General features: G+C 38.1%; 1 protein-coding gene across 6 annotated transcripts in view; it reads left to right on the plus strand.

Moving 5' to 3' along the window:
• Positions 1-511: 511 nt before the first annotated feature.
• LOC109400433 (filamin-A) overlaps positions 512-12,130 on the plus strand; it is a 365,952-nt gene continuing 354,333 nt past the window's right edge. For 2 of the 6 annotated variants that reach the window (XM_062846659.1, XM_062846655.1), the window contains exon 1: positions 512-734. The gene's annotated coding sequence lies outside the window, so the exon portion shown is untranslated. The remainder of the gene's footprint in view (positions 735-12,130) is intronic. The other 4 variants (XM_062846660.1, XM_062846661.1, XM_062846658.1 and 1 more) reach the window with 3 other exon arrangements.

The following is a 12,130-nucleotide window of genomic DNA, read 5'->3' on the forward strand; positions in this document are numbered from 1 at the left end:
TTTATGATCCCAAAATTTTAGGCTATTCTCCAGTGCCGTTAAATATTGCGAATTCCACGTGACTTTGACATTTCCACATCGCGAATATCGCGCTTATGTTATTCCGGGAGAAAAGTCATCGGCTGATCGGTTACCATTGATGGATAACTAAAAGCTAGTGAAGCGTACATTTGATTTTATCACCGTATTTTTTGTTCCAATATTAATTCTCAAAAAATCATTTATAGTGTTATTTTCCAAAGGAAAACTCCCACCCACAACATCATAGATTTTCCCGTCATATCTTCAGAAAATCGGAAAAACTGCCAACCATATGGTCAATCACTCACCGCGCAGCCGCAATTTGGCTTCGGAAGATCCTCTCAAAACCGTCCGCGTCCACACATAAGCCTCGCTCACCTCGTGCAACGACAACCAACAACGAAAGGTGGTACGGTACGGCTGACCACCACCGTGTTTGAGGCTGATCCTCGCTCGATCAGTCTCGATTCTCAACTCGCTCGGTAAAGTCGACTCAGAAGCAGCAGTAAAAGAACGCGGATCCGTCCCAGTACCACCCCATCTCAGCAGTGCTATACCATATATTCTACTCCTTACCCTACCTACCTTGTCTCAACGCCCGTCGGTCGTGGTTCGTGCATGCGTGCGTGCGTCCGTTCGTGATATACTAACAAGTGAAAGAGGAGCTCCCGCTCACGGATGTATTCGTGAAACGGAAAGTCGTTGCGGAAAAGGTGAAAAACGTTCTTGCAGTTTGATCTTACACAGTGAAATAGATTACTGAATTTGATGTTTAAATTTCGATCAAGTATTTTAGTGATCTTGACCAACGACGTTCGGTAAAAATTACCGCAAATTAGATTTTTACTGATTACTGATACTGATCACATCATAAAAGTCGGTAATTCCATTTCAGTGTGTAGGACAACTGCGACAAATTTCCCGACGGGCCATTGTTTGGCCGTTTGTTACGTCAGAATGATCTGCACGGAAATCAGTAGTGGAAGCAGCTAGCAAGTGCCCCATTCCTATAAACACGGTTGGAATGTTGTTGGCCGAATCGTGAACCGTGACGTGATCGTGAAAAATCACTTAGAGTGTGTGCGTGTGGTCGATTTGTGAGGGGAGAGCGTAGTGCTTGATCTGTCCAGTGAAGTGCCTGTTCGACGATTGTCCAAATGTTAACTCGTTACCATAATGGCGTGAAAATCACGCTTAAATTCAGTGAAGGATCGATATGAAGGCAGAAGAGGAAGATGAATTTTCTCGAACCATTACCAGCGCATGATCACAACAGAACAAAAATACGGATGCGTGTCGAGGAAAACAAGTGCTCACTCTTCTAAAAAAAAGTCAAGAGTACAAGAAGAAAATTCGCCGGAAAGAAGAACCGAAGTGCAATCGGGAAAAGCGCGGTGTGAAAATGAGAGTGAGTTGGATCAAATTGGGATGGTGCCACGGTGGGTTAGACACCGTTATTATTATTGTTTATTTTAAGGTTATAATTTTGAGTAAGGGAAAAAGTTCCTATGATTGAGTTGCTTTCGAAATCGAAAAGGCACAAAACCACTTCACCTTAAAAAAAAAACAAAACTAAATTGACGATTACTACAAACTGAAAACAAAATATTGAGGCATTTTTTTAGTTATTGATTTTTTTTTAATAACGGAGTAATATTTTCAAACTCTTCCCTATACAGTTGATCCTTCCACTATCAATATAGCATCTGATTTTTTTTCCTAGTAGAAAATTTTTAATGGTTTTACAAAAACCATTTTAAACGAAATTTAAAAAAATGGTTTCTGAAAAATTGACGTACATTTTCCACTGTGGATAAAGTCATGCCTTGATTATTCCCCTAATTGTGTATGGAAACCGATTCTGAACGTGCTGCTCCGATATTTCCCTTCCCATCCCTAACTTTTTGGTTTTGATCTTAAAATAATGTTTCATTATCTTGAATCGATTCAAACTTATTTTGGACGGCGATTCTTTTAGATTCGCGATTTTGATTTTTCTTTTATTGAAACTTTTTTTTTTTTTGTCTGTATTAACGAGATTTTTAGCCCTAGGCTAGTTCATCTCGGGACCCACGCTTTACTTTCCTTCCGAAGGAAGAACCCACATTTTGTGAGTATGTCGGGAGTGGGATTCGATCCCAGGTCCTCGGCATGATAGTCTTGTGTTCTAACCACCACACCAGGTCCGCTCCAATCGAAACTTTTATTTTTATTTTTATTTAAACAAAACTTATTTTAGAGTGCATTCAATTCCGCCTTGAAAAATGATTGGAGTAAATTTTGAAACGTGTAAAATGTGAATTTCATTCTGCAACGATTTTTTAAGGGATGGATTTCGCTGAGCTCTCTATCTGAGAATTAACATATCCTCAAAAGCAATCCTGTAGGATTTCGTCCAGGGTTTTATTTTTCAAAAAGTCTTCCGCAGCTTTCTTGAGGATCCACGGAAAATTCTTCCAGATTTGGCAAGGCAGTTCTTCCAGAGATGGATTTCTTAAAGAATTCTCCACGAATTGTTTCCCAAAGAATTCGCTGCAAATTATTTTCAGAATGTCTTCCAAAAATTTCTCTCAGAATTCTTTCGGTTTACTCTAAAAGTTGTCCCAGAGTTTTTTTTTATGGATTTTTTCAGTAGCTTCTCTTTGGTTTCTTGCAAACATTCCACAAAAATTCCTGAAGAGAGATACTAGGAATAGATTCTTCTAGAAATTATTCCAAAGAAATACTCTTAAATTCTTGAAAGTTTCAACCAGTGTTTCCTTTAGAGATTCCTCTAGGAATCTCTCTAGAAATTGCACCAAGACGTGCTCCAAGAGATTGTCCAGCACAGTATCACCACACTTCCTTAAAAATCCATCCAGAGCTTTATCTGAGAATTGTCTAGAGTAAATGTGTTTCAGAGATATCTTTCAACTATCCCTCAAGATCATTCTGAAATTCCCACCAGAGATTTCAATAGAACTCCATCTATTGATGATGATTAACCTGGGCTTGTTAGGGGAATATCTGTAAATAAAAAGAAAATCGGGTTAAGTACGGTTCCTTTGAATTCCACTAAGAATTTGCATCCTGTGACAGATACGTATTTCGACCTCAACTGTAAGGTCGTCTTCAGTGTCTTGTACTTAAGTCGAGTCAAGTACAAGCAGGCATTGCAATTTATCTCATCTTTCCATCTTTGGAGCGGGATACTGATCGAATGGTACGAGATCATCCCAGTGCTCTAGGATTTAATTTTTCATAACAATCGTCTGCTCATCTGATCATCTGATTAGAAACGCTATCTTAGCAAACCGGAAAGGCTGTGTTGACATCATTCTCGAAAGTTTTGACAGTACAAGGGAGACGTCCGGTGGAATTTAGATGATTTGGTGAGGGAATATAGAGTAAGTATAAGTTATCACGCATTGAGAGTTGCCTTTTTTCAATTTCAGCACTCCAAGTTCGAAGATCTAACTATGAACTTTACTTTCGATGAGCCTTTCATGCTGTGTCAGGATACGTAAAACTCCGACTTCCCTTACTGGGACGGCTAGACGAAATGCGTTAAACATAAAAAGAAGCATCTGATAGCTAACGTTATTGAAAATTGAAAACTCTTATATTACCATATATGTTTTTTTTAAATGTGTGAAAAGAAACATGTTAAACAAGTTGTTGAAAATTTAATAAAGACTACAATTGATTGTATCGCTTGAGTGCTGTAGCTTTTTCTTGGATTCTATGTAATTACAGTTAACAAATAAGGTATTTGGAATGATTTGATAATTCGACTTCTCACCACATGGCACTGTCCATAAACTAGGAATACTTATTGTTGGCCATCTTGGGGCAGCCTACCCCCTCATAGACTTTTATTGAAACATTATTTTCAACGCCTAGGTATATAAATCGTTGACTTTGGCTGAATCACCCCCGCCCCCTCAGAGTCATGGTGCCACTTTCTCCGAGAAGAAAATTAAAATGCGTTACTCAGGCGGACTTACTGTTATAAAGTAACGTTGAAAAAGAAATGGACTCAGATTTTGTCTGTCCCAGTATTAAAGTAGCAATTTAACGGGAAATTCATTGACTATTTCCCTATGAAGATGCCACGGAAACACGCACGGAAATCACACTACTTCCAAATTATACGGATGTTACCCCAGATCACCGATGTACGTTCTAATGTACCTCAAACTGATCAAGTTTATAAAAATTAAACATTTACTTACTCTCGCTGTTCGATTAACTGTAAAGATGGGTCAAGATCATTTTAAGATGACGAGATGGATCATTGCTGTGCCATCTTTGATTAGGGATATAATCTTTCATCCACACAAAGATGATCTTTTGATCAGATGATAAATGCAATGCCTGAGTACAAGACACTGAAGACGACCTTACAGTTGAGGTCGAAATACGTATCTGTCAAAGGATGCACATTCTTAGTTTAATTCAAAGGAACCGTACTTAACCCGATTTTCTTTTTATTTACCATCTATTGGTTGCGTCTGAGGTTTCAGATATTTCTGCTGGAGTTTTCTCAGAGATGTTTGGGGGTTGTGGTTTTCAGTCTTGGGAGGAATAACTCAAAAATGGATCCTGAAGTTTTTGAGTTGATCATCCCAAGAATGAAAGCCATAGCCCCATAACCTAAACATCAACAATCGAATCCTCAAGAATGTTTTCTTAGAGATTCATCCAGAAACTCTTCCAGAGACTACTCGTCCAAAGGATTTTTCAGGATTTACTTAAAAGATTCCACCAAAAATTTCTCCAGTGAGTTCCGCGGAAGTTTTCTGAAAGCTTCCTAGATGAACTCCTGTATGAGTGCCTGCTGTAGTGCTGTAGCTTCAGAGTGTCCTTCAAAAACTTTTCCAAGGATTCATCTGAAATTCCTCAAGGTATCTTACAAGGAAATCTTAAGGCATTCTTCTAGGGATACGTTAATGCTAATCTTCCAACGATTTGTTCAGCAATTCCTCCGGAAAGTCTTTTACAGATTTCATAAGTTACTTGCAAGAATTTTTCCAGAGATTATTTTTTCAGGAATTCCACCTGAGATTTTTCTAGGGTTTCTTGCAGAGATTCTACAAGCGATTCCTAATGCGATTCTTTCAGTACTTTTTCACATTTACTGGGGTATAGGGATTTCTACAGCCATTCTCCTTCAGGATCTCCTTCAGAGATTTTAAGAATTTGACTCTACTTGTAAATGCTCCTAAGATTAGCAAAGGAATTCTTTCAGAGATTCCTCCACCACGAAGTCATCCAACAGTTGATCTACACTTTACAAGGTTCCAAGTCATTCGACCGAACGCTGTTTGGCTGATTATGAACTATGAACTCAAGTGATATTGCCACTGTTCCCCAAATCAGTATAATTCTAAAAAACAGCCTATGTTTCATAGGAGGATAAATCTCTGATAAAACAATTGCAGTTTCAACGCCAACAATTCAGCCAGATGGCATTCGGCCAAATGACACATTCGGCGAAATGGCGTTCGGGCAAATGGCTGAACACCCCTTTCCGAAAAAAATTTTGCTATTTGTTCTTCAAGATTCCTGAAGAAGTATGTCAAAAGTTTCGTCAATGATTCTCTAAAGGTTCTTCTAATAATTCCCCCCATGTAATTGCTCCACTGTTTCCTCTTTGAGTTCTTGCAGAGATATCTCCAGGAGTTTCTTTGAAAATTTGCAAATTTTTTTTTAGAAATCTCTGAGAGATTAAAAGGGGGAACTTCAGGAGTACATCGTGTGCAGGAAGTTTTTGATGAATCTCTTAATGAATTCTGGGATGACGCTCTGAAAGAAATGCCAGCAGAATCTCGAGAGTTATTCCAGGAAGAAATCCTTGAGGAAGCTGTAGAAGACTTGCTTGGAGGGCGATTGGTAAAATTTCGTGTCTAGAACATAGAAAATGATTTTTTCATATTTTTTTACATGCGAAAGCATATTCCAAAAGCAAAACAACTATACCACATAATAGAATGAAGAGCTGTTTTATTAAATGTCATCATGTAAACAATCGATGAATTCCTCCAGAAGTCATTTACAGATTTTTGTGAAATTATCTTTGAAGGATTTTCTGCAAAAATACTTCATTGGAAGAATTCTTCGAGCGATCCTTGAAAAAAATCTCGAAAAATACTCCTGGTGAAATCTTTGGAAAAAACTTGGGGGAATCTCAGATAAAAAGTATAGAGGAATCATTGGAAAATTTCCTAGAAGAGTCTTTGGAAGAATTCCAGAAAAAATCTACAGAGAACCCTTGGAGGATTCCTCAAAAGAATCGTTGATGGAATTCTCGGAAAAAAAATGTTGGAGCAATTCAGCCTTCCGTGATAATTCCACAATCCTCCTGAGATCGTTCCTGAACAATGGGACGGCTTAAAAATCCTTCTGAGATGGTTCCAGAATCATTACTCAATCGTTTTCTGAAGTCGAATCCTGTTATTTTTACTTTTGAGCCCACGGCTCGTTCATCTCTTGCGATTTCTACACGATTTCGAAAAAAATGGCTTCTGGAAAAATGGTGAGCGTTTTCCATGAGGAAAAAAATTAAAAAGATACCTTATTCCTTTCTATTACTGTGTGTGAAAACCGATTTTTTTAAATATTACTCCATTATTTGATAAAAAATCAAAAACCAGAAATGAGGAATCCAGCAGTACTGAAATGTAATTTCGACATACCTATCTAAATTCAACCACATCCTGCTCATTTTAGAAGCTCAACCTAAGAATATGGTATACCAAAAACTTGTGCTGCTCTACAAGAATGTCACGGAAATCAGATCTTTTTCGAATATTTAAGATAAATGTCACGGACGGTGTCCAGCCATTTGGGCGAACGCCGTTTGGCCGAATGCCGTTTGGCCGAATGCCATTTGGCCGAATGCCATCTTGCCGAATGGGTCGTTTGGTCGAATTATGATCAAAAGAATTCAGAGGAAGTTTTTGACAGTCTTACTACCATTATAATCATCACAAATATTTCCTTCTTTTAACCATATGCTATTCTTTCTAGTTCTGACGTTTTGGGATTAATTGGCGTTATCAAATATTTTTCCTTCTTTGAATCATCGGCTGTTTTTTCGAGTCATATTGATGCGGAGAACAGTGGCATGGTCACTTAAGTTCATCATTCATTTTTTGGCCAAACGGCATTCGGCCAAATGACCCAGAACCGTCACGGATTACCTTCGAAAAATTCCAAAGATATTATCCATGGTGAATATCAGTTGACATTTTTCGAAGTTAGTCCGTGACATTTACACATTTTTAAGTCTATATAAATAAAAATGGAATGGTTTTTATATGTCACGATAGACTCGGAAACGGGCCAACGAATCTATACCATTATTTCAGTGTTTCATTTGTGCAGAGCTCTGACGTGTTCGTACGAAAAAATAATTGAGAAAATCGACCAGGCACACACCGAAAACGATAAAGTTTGAAATTACATTTTGCGGGGCATTTTACTACAGAGCTGCATGTCAGAAAACACAGTAGGCAGGCAAAGGACGCTTTTTCCGTCCGGGACAGCTAGTTTTAATTTTTTTTTTCTGAGAAAAACATCATGTTTTGTACTTCTACTCTATTATTTCACTTCAGATGCAAACAACTGAAAAATCATCTCACTTTATAACCGTTTTCAATCTGATGACATATTTCTTCAAAAAAAAATGTCAAGATTCGTTATACACGGTGCCACCAACTTTACGCCCATCGCAATTTCTCTGTTGTCTTTCAACAATTTCAGTTCATTTTTGGAAGGTAATAAGCTTGCGATATGCCGCAACTACTGAACAAAATTTGCATGGAACACTTTCGTTGATTAAATCAACGAAACGATCTATAATGTAGATCACCATCAGAGATGCCCTTCTGCAGCCTCAGTTCCTCAATCCTCTATTCGGCTTCGCCGTATGGCTAGTTTGTTACTTTTAGCTAGAAAAGCATCCAAGCTAATTGTTGTTTCGTATTTATTGCCAAATTTTGAATTGTTTTTTTTTATGTTTTTCAATTGTGATTATTTATTTTATACAAGGATAAATCGGAATAATTTATGGAAAATTTGAACTTTTTTGGTGGAAAAAATAAAATTATATATAGCAATTGATGATTTTTGGAACTTCGACATTTTATGTTGCTCAAAAATCAATGATTTATGGGATTTTTTATTTTGTATGCACTTTTTGATTTGTTTATGGAACTTTTGTAGTTTATTGTAGCTTCCACCTTTTCTTCTTTATCACCAAAAAAGTCTTCCTAACCTTTTATTTTACATGAAAAACGCTAGTGTTTAGGCACATTTAGGCAGAAAATTCAACATTTTGGACAAAATTATCATACAGATCAATTTTGAAAGGAATAATTTGTGCATCATGCTTTTGTAGACATTTTTTGAATGTGTTGATTTAGCATAGCATTCAAAAAAATGTTAAAATTTGTCAAGCAATTGATTTTTTTTATCTGTATAAACGAGATTTTTAGCCCTTGGCTAGTTCATCTCGGGACCCACGCTTTACTTCCTTTCCGAAGGAAGAACTCACAATTGAATAATTATCGGGCCCTAAAGTTACAATTCTGTGTAAAATGAAGAAAAAAAAAACAAAACATAAAAACTAATATTTTTCGTGATTTTGTAAATAAATAAATTAATGTTTTACAAGTTTATTCATAGGGTTAACGCCCCTTTACTGGTGGTAGTACTAATAGGCAATTTTGTACTGTTTCGACCAAAACGTTAGCAAACGACATTTTTAAGAGATGAAGGTGAAAATTAGACATATAGACCATTATGAGCAATACTTCAGATGCGTAAGTAAATCCTTTGCCCCACGTCGCCGAAATGGAAACAACTTGGTTGATAGATTCAACCAACCATGTCAAGTCAGAAAGTGAAATGTTTGAAAAGGAAATCTCATTTAAGCGTGTTGAGAAAAATATAATCCAAATTAAATATATCGATCACTCTTGTAAAAAAAACGAAATGCCTCTTCTACATCTCTTAGCAGAGCTGTGCAATATCAGTCGTGTCAGCTGCCTATTGATATTGCAGCACCGTCATGCAACTAGACCTGTGCGCCGCCGCGCCACGCCGCCGCCGCCGACACTTTTTGTCCCACGCCGACGCCGACCGAGGTATCGGCGGCGCGCCATACGCCGCTGTTTGTCACTCCGACGATTTTCATTTTTCGCGCCGGTGATCAATGCACGAAAAAAATTAAGTTTACATTAAGTTGAGATAAAAAAATCTCCCGATCACTATCATAAATGATTGACTACAATAATTGATTTCTCAATTCTTAGAACTTTTGTTTTCATTTTTCATTAGATTGTAATTATTATTCCTCATTCACATCTCTCCAGAAGTTTCTTCAGAAATCCTTCAGAAGATTCGGTGATGCCTCTACCTGGGATTCCTCCAGAAAATTCTTCAGAGATGCCTCCAAGAGATAATCAGAGATTCATGCAGAAAATCCTTCAGGGATTCTCATAGTAGGTCTTTCAGAGATTAGTCTGAGAGTTTCTACATGGATTCCTTCTGAAGTTGCTTCAAGAATTCATACAGGAGTTTCCTCCGAGATTCCTTCAGGATATCGTGCAAAAATTCATCTAGAATTCCAACTAGGGATTTCTCTTGACGTTCTGTAGGGATTGCTCTAGAAGATCTTTCAGGGATCACTCCGGGAGTTTAGAGTTCCTACAGGAATTCCTTCCATCATTCCTCCTGGAATTTGTTCAAGAATCCCTCCTGAAATTCCTTCGGGGATTCCTCTTGAAATTATTTCGAGATGCCTCATGAAAATTTTTCAGAGATTATTTCAGGAGTTCTTTCAAGGATTGGTCCAGAAGTTCCTTTGGTGATCTCTTCAGGAGTTCGCTAAGGTATCTCCCCAATAGCTCCAGGAGATACTCCAGGGATACCTACGGGTGTTCATTAGGAGTTCCTTCGGTAGTTCCCTAAGTTATTTTAACAGGAGTTCTTTCAGCAATCCTTCCAGAAGTCCCTTCAAAGAATCTTCAGAACGATTCATAAATGCCACCTGGAGATCGATCAAGAATCTCGTGAGAAGTTTTTTCAGGAATTTTTGCAGAAGGTCTTTAGAAATTAGTCCAGGCGTTCTTGCAGGGATTTCTTCTGAAATTCCTTTAGAAATTCCTACAGGAGTTCTTAGAGAAATGAGTCCAGGAGTTCCATCAGAAATCCCTCCAGGAGTTGCAGGGATTCTTGCAGATGTTTCTTCAGAGATTCCTCCTGATTTTCTTCAGGATTCCTACAGAGGTTCTTTCAGAAATCTCCACAGAAGTTCCTTCAGAGAATCTTATAGGAAGATCCAAGGATACCTCCAGGAGAATTCAGGGATTCCCCCAGAAGTTTGTTCAAGGATTTTTATAGGATAAAAGTTCCACCTCTTGTTTAGGATAGAGACGAACCAGCCAAGGGCTGAAAGTCTCTTTAATAAAGACAAATCAATCAATCAATCAATCAATAGGATAAAAGCTTTAGACTTTGCCCACCCCCAAAATCCTGATCTAATCTTCGCCACTTCATACATAAAAATGGAGTTTGTATGGAGGGGGCGAAGACTAGAACAGTGGCGAAGTCTAGTGTTTTCACTCCATAAGAGTTCCTTCAAAGATTTCTTCAGGATATCCTTAGGGGATTCCTCGAGAAGTTCCTTTAGGGATTCTTCCAGAAGTTAATCCAGGGATAGCTTCTGGGGTTCTTTCAGATTGTAGATTAAGATCGAGTTTTTTTTCAGGAAGACTCATGGATGCCTTCAGGAGTTATGTCAGAGATTCCTCCAGAAGCTCATTCAGGGATTCCTTCAAGGAATCTTGAAGAAGTTCCTTCAATATTTTTTTAGGATTATAATATCCAGAATATTCTTGATGGACCTTTCATGGAGTTTCTACAAAAATTGCGCAAGGATTTTCTTCTGGAATTCTTCAAGGAATTATTTTAGGGAATGCCTCCGGCAAATTCTTTCCCCTACCTGGAAATATCCGCTGAAAATTCTTCAAGGATTCCGCCTGGAATTTCTTTGATGGCTTCTCTTAGAATTCTTCGGAGATCACTCCTGGAATTACATAGGGGATTTCTCATATAGTTCCTCCAGGGATTTCTCTTGGACTTCGGGTATTCCTCCTGGACATCCTTCATAAATTCCTCTTAAAATTCTCTCGGGGATTTCTGCTAATATTCTAACGTGGATTTCTCTTGAAATCTCTTCGGGGCTTCCTTCTGGATTTGATTTTCTTAGAATTCCTTAGGAGATTCCTCCCAAATTTGATTCGGGTATTTCTCATGCAATTCCGTCAGGATCCTCCTGAAATTCCTTCGGGAATACTTCCTGGACTTCCTATGGGGATTCGACAATCCTACGTGTATACCGCTTAGAAATCATTCTCTCCTGTATTTTTTTTTATTTCTCCAGGAATTCTTCCATGAATTCCGTCGCGTATTCCTTCTGGACTACCTCAGGGATTACTACTGGATTTCTTTTGGGGAATCCTCCTGGAATTAATTCGATGATTCGTCCTAGAATTCCTTCAGGGAATCCTCCTATTGTTCCTTTGGGAAATTCTTTCGGTGATTCCTCCTAGAATTTCTCCTGGAACTCCGTCTGAGATTTCTTCTCGATATTGTTTGTTGATTTCTCCTAGAAATCCTTCGGGGATTCTTTCTCAAATTCGCTTGGAAATTCCCCCTGGGTGTTTTTGGGGATTCCTGATGAAATTTCTTTGGGATTCGTGCTGGAATTCTTTCGGGGTTTCCACTTGTCCTGTTGGAATTTACTTTCTAGGTTTAATCACCGGCTTTTCTCGGTGAACTTAATACTACTCGAAGCTCCCTCCTTCTTTTTATATCCTTCAAAAGAAGAATAATAAAGATGTTGACAAGTCCTTGTGCTTGTGCCGTATCTCCTGTATGGTCCAATGACCACCCGTATTTATACTACCTTAGGTAGACATAATGAATCATACCTAGACATTTAGGTACTGTCATGAATAGTATTTCATGTAGGTAGATATCCTATACACACAACCATTAGGTAGACATTACACTTCTTTGAGAAGTATTAAATTCACCGAGAATAGCCAATGAAATTCAA

The sequence above is a fragment of the Aedes albopictus genome, chromosome 1 (genome assembly GCF_035046485.1).
Source record: "Aedes albopictus strain Foshan chromosome 1, AalbF5, whole genome shotgun sequence".
Classification (NCBI taxonomy): domain Eukaryota; kingdom Metazoa; phylum Arthropoda; class Insecta; order Diptera; family Culicidae; genus Aedes; species Aedes albopictus.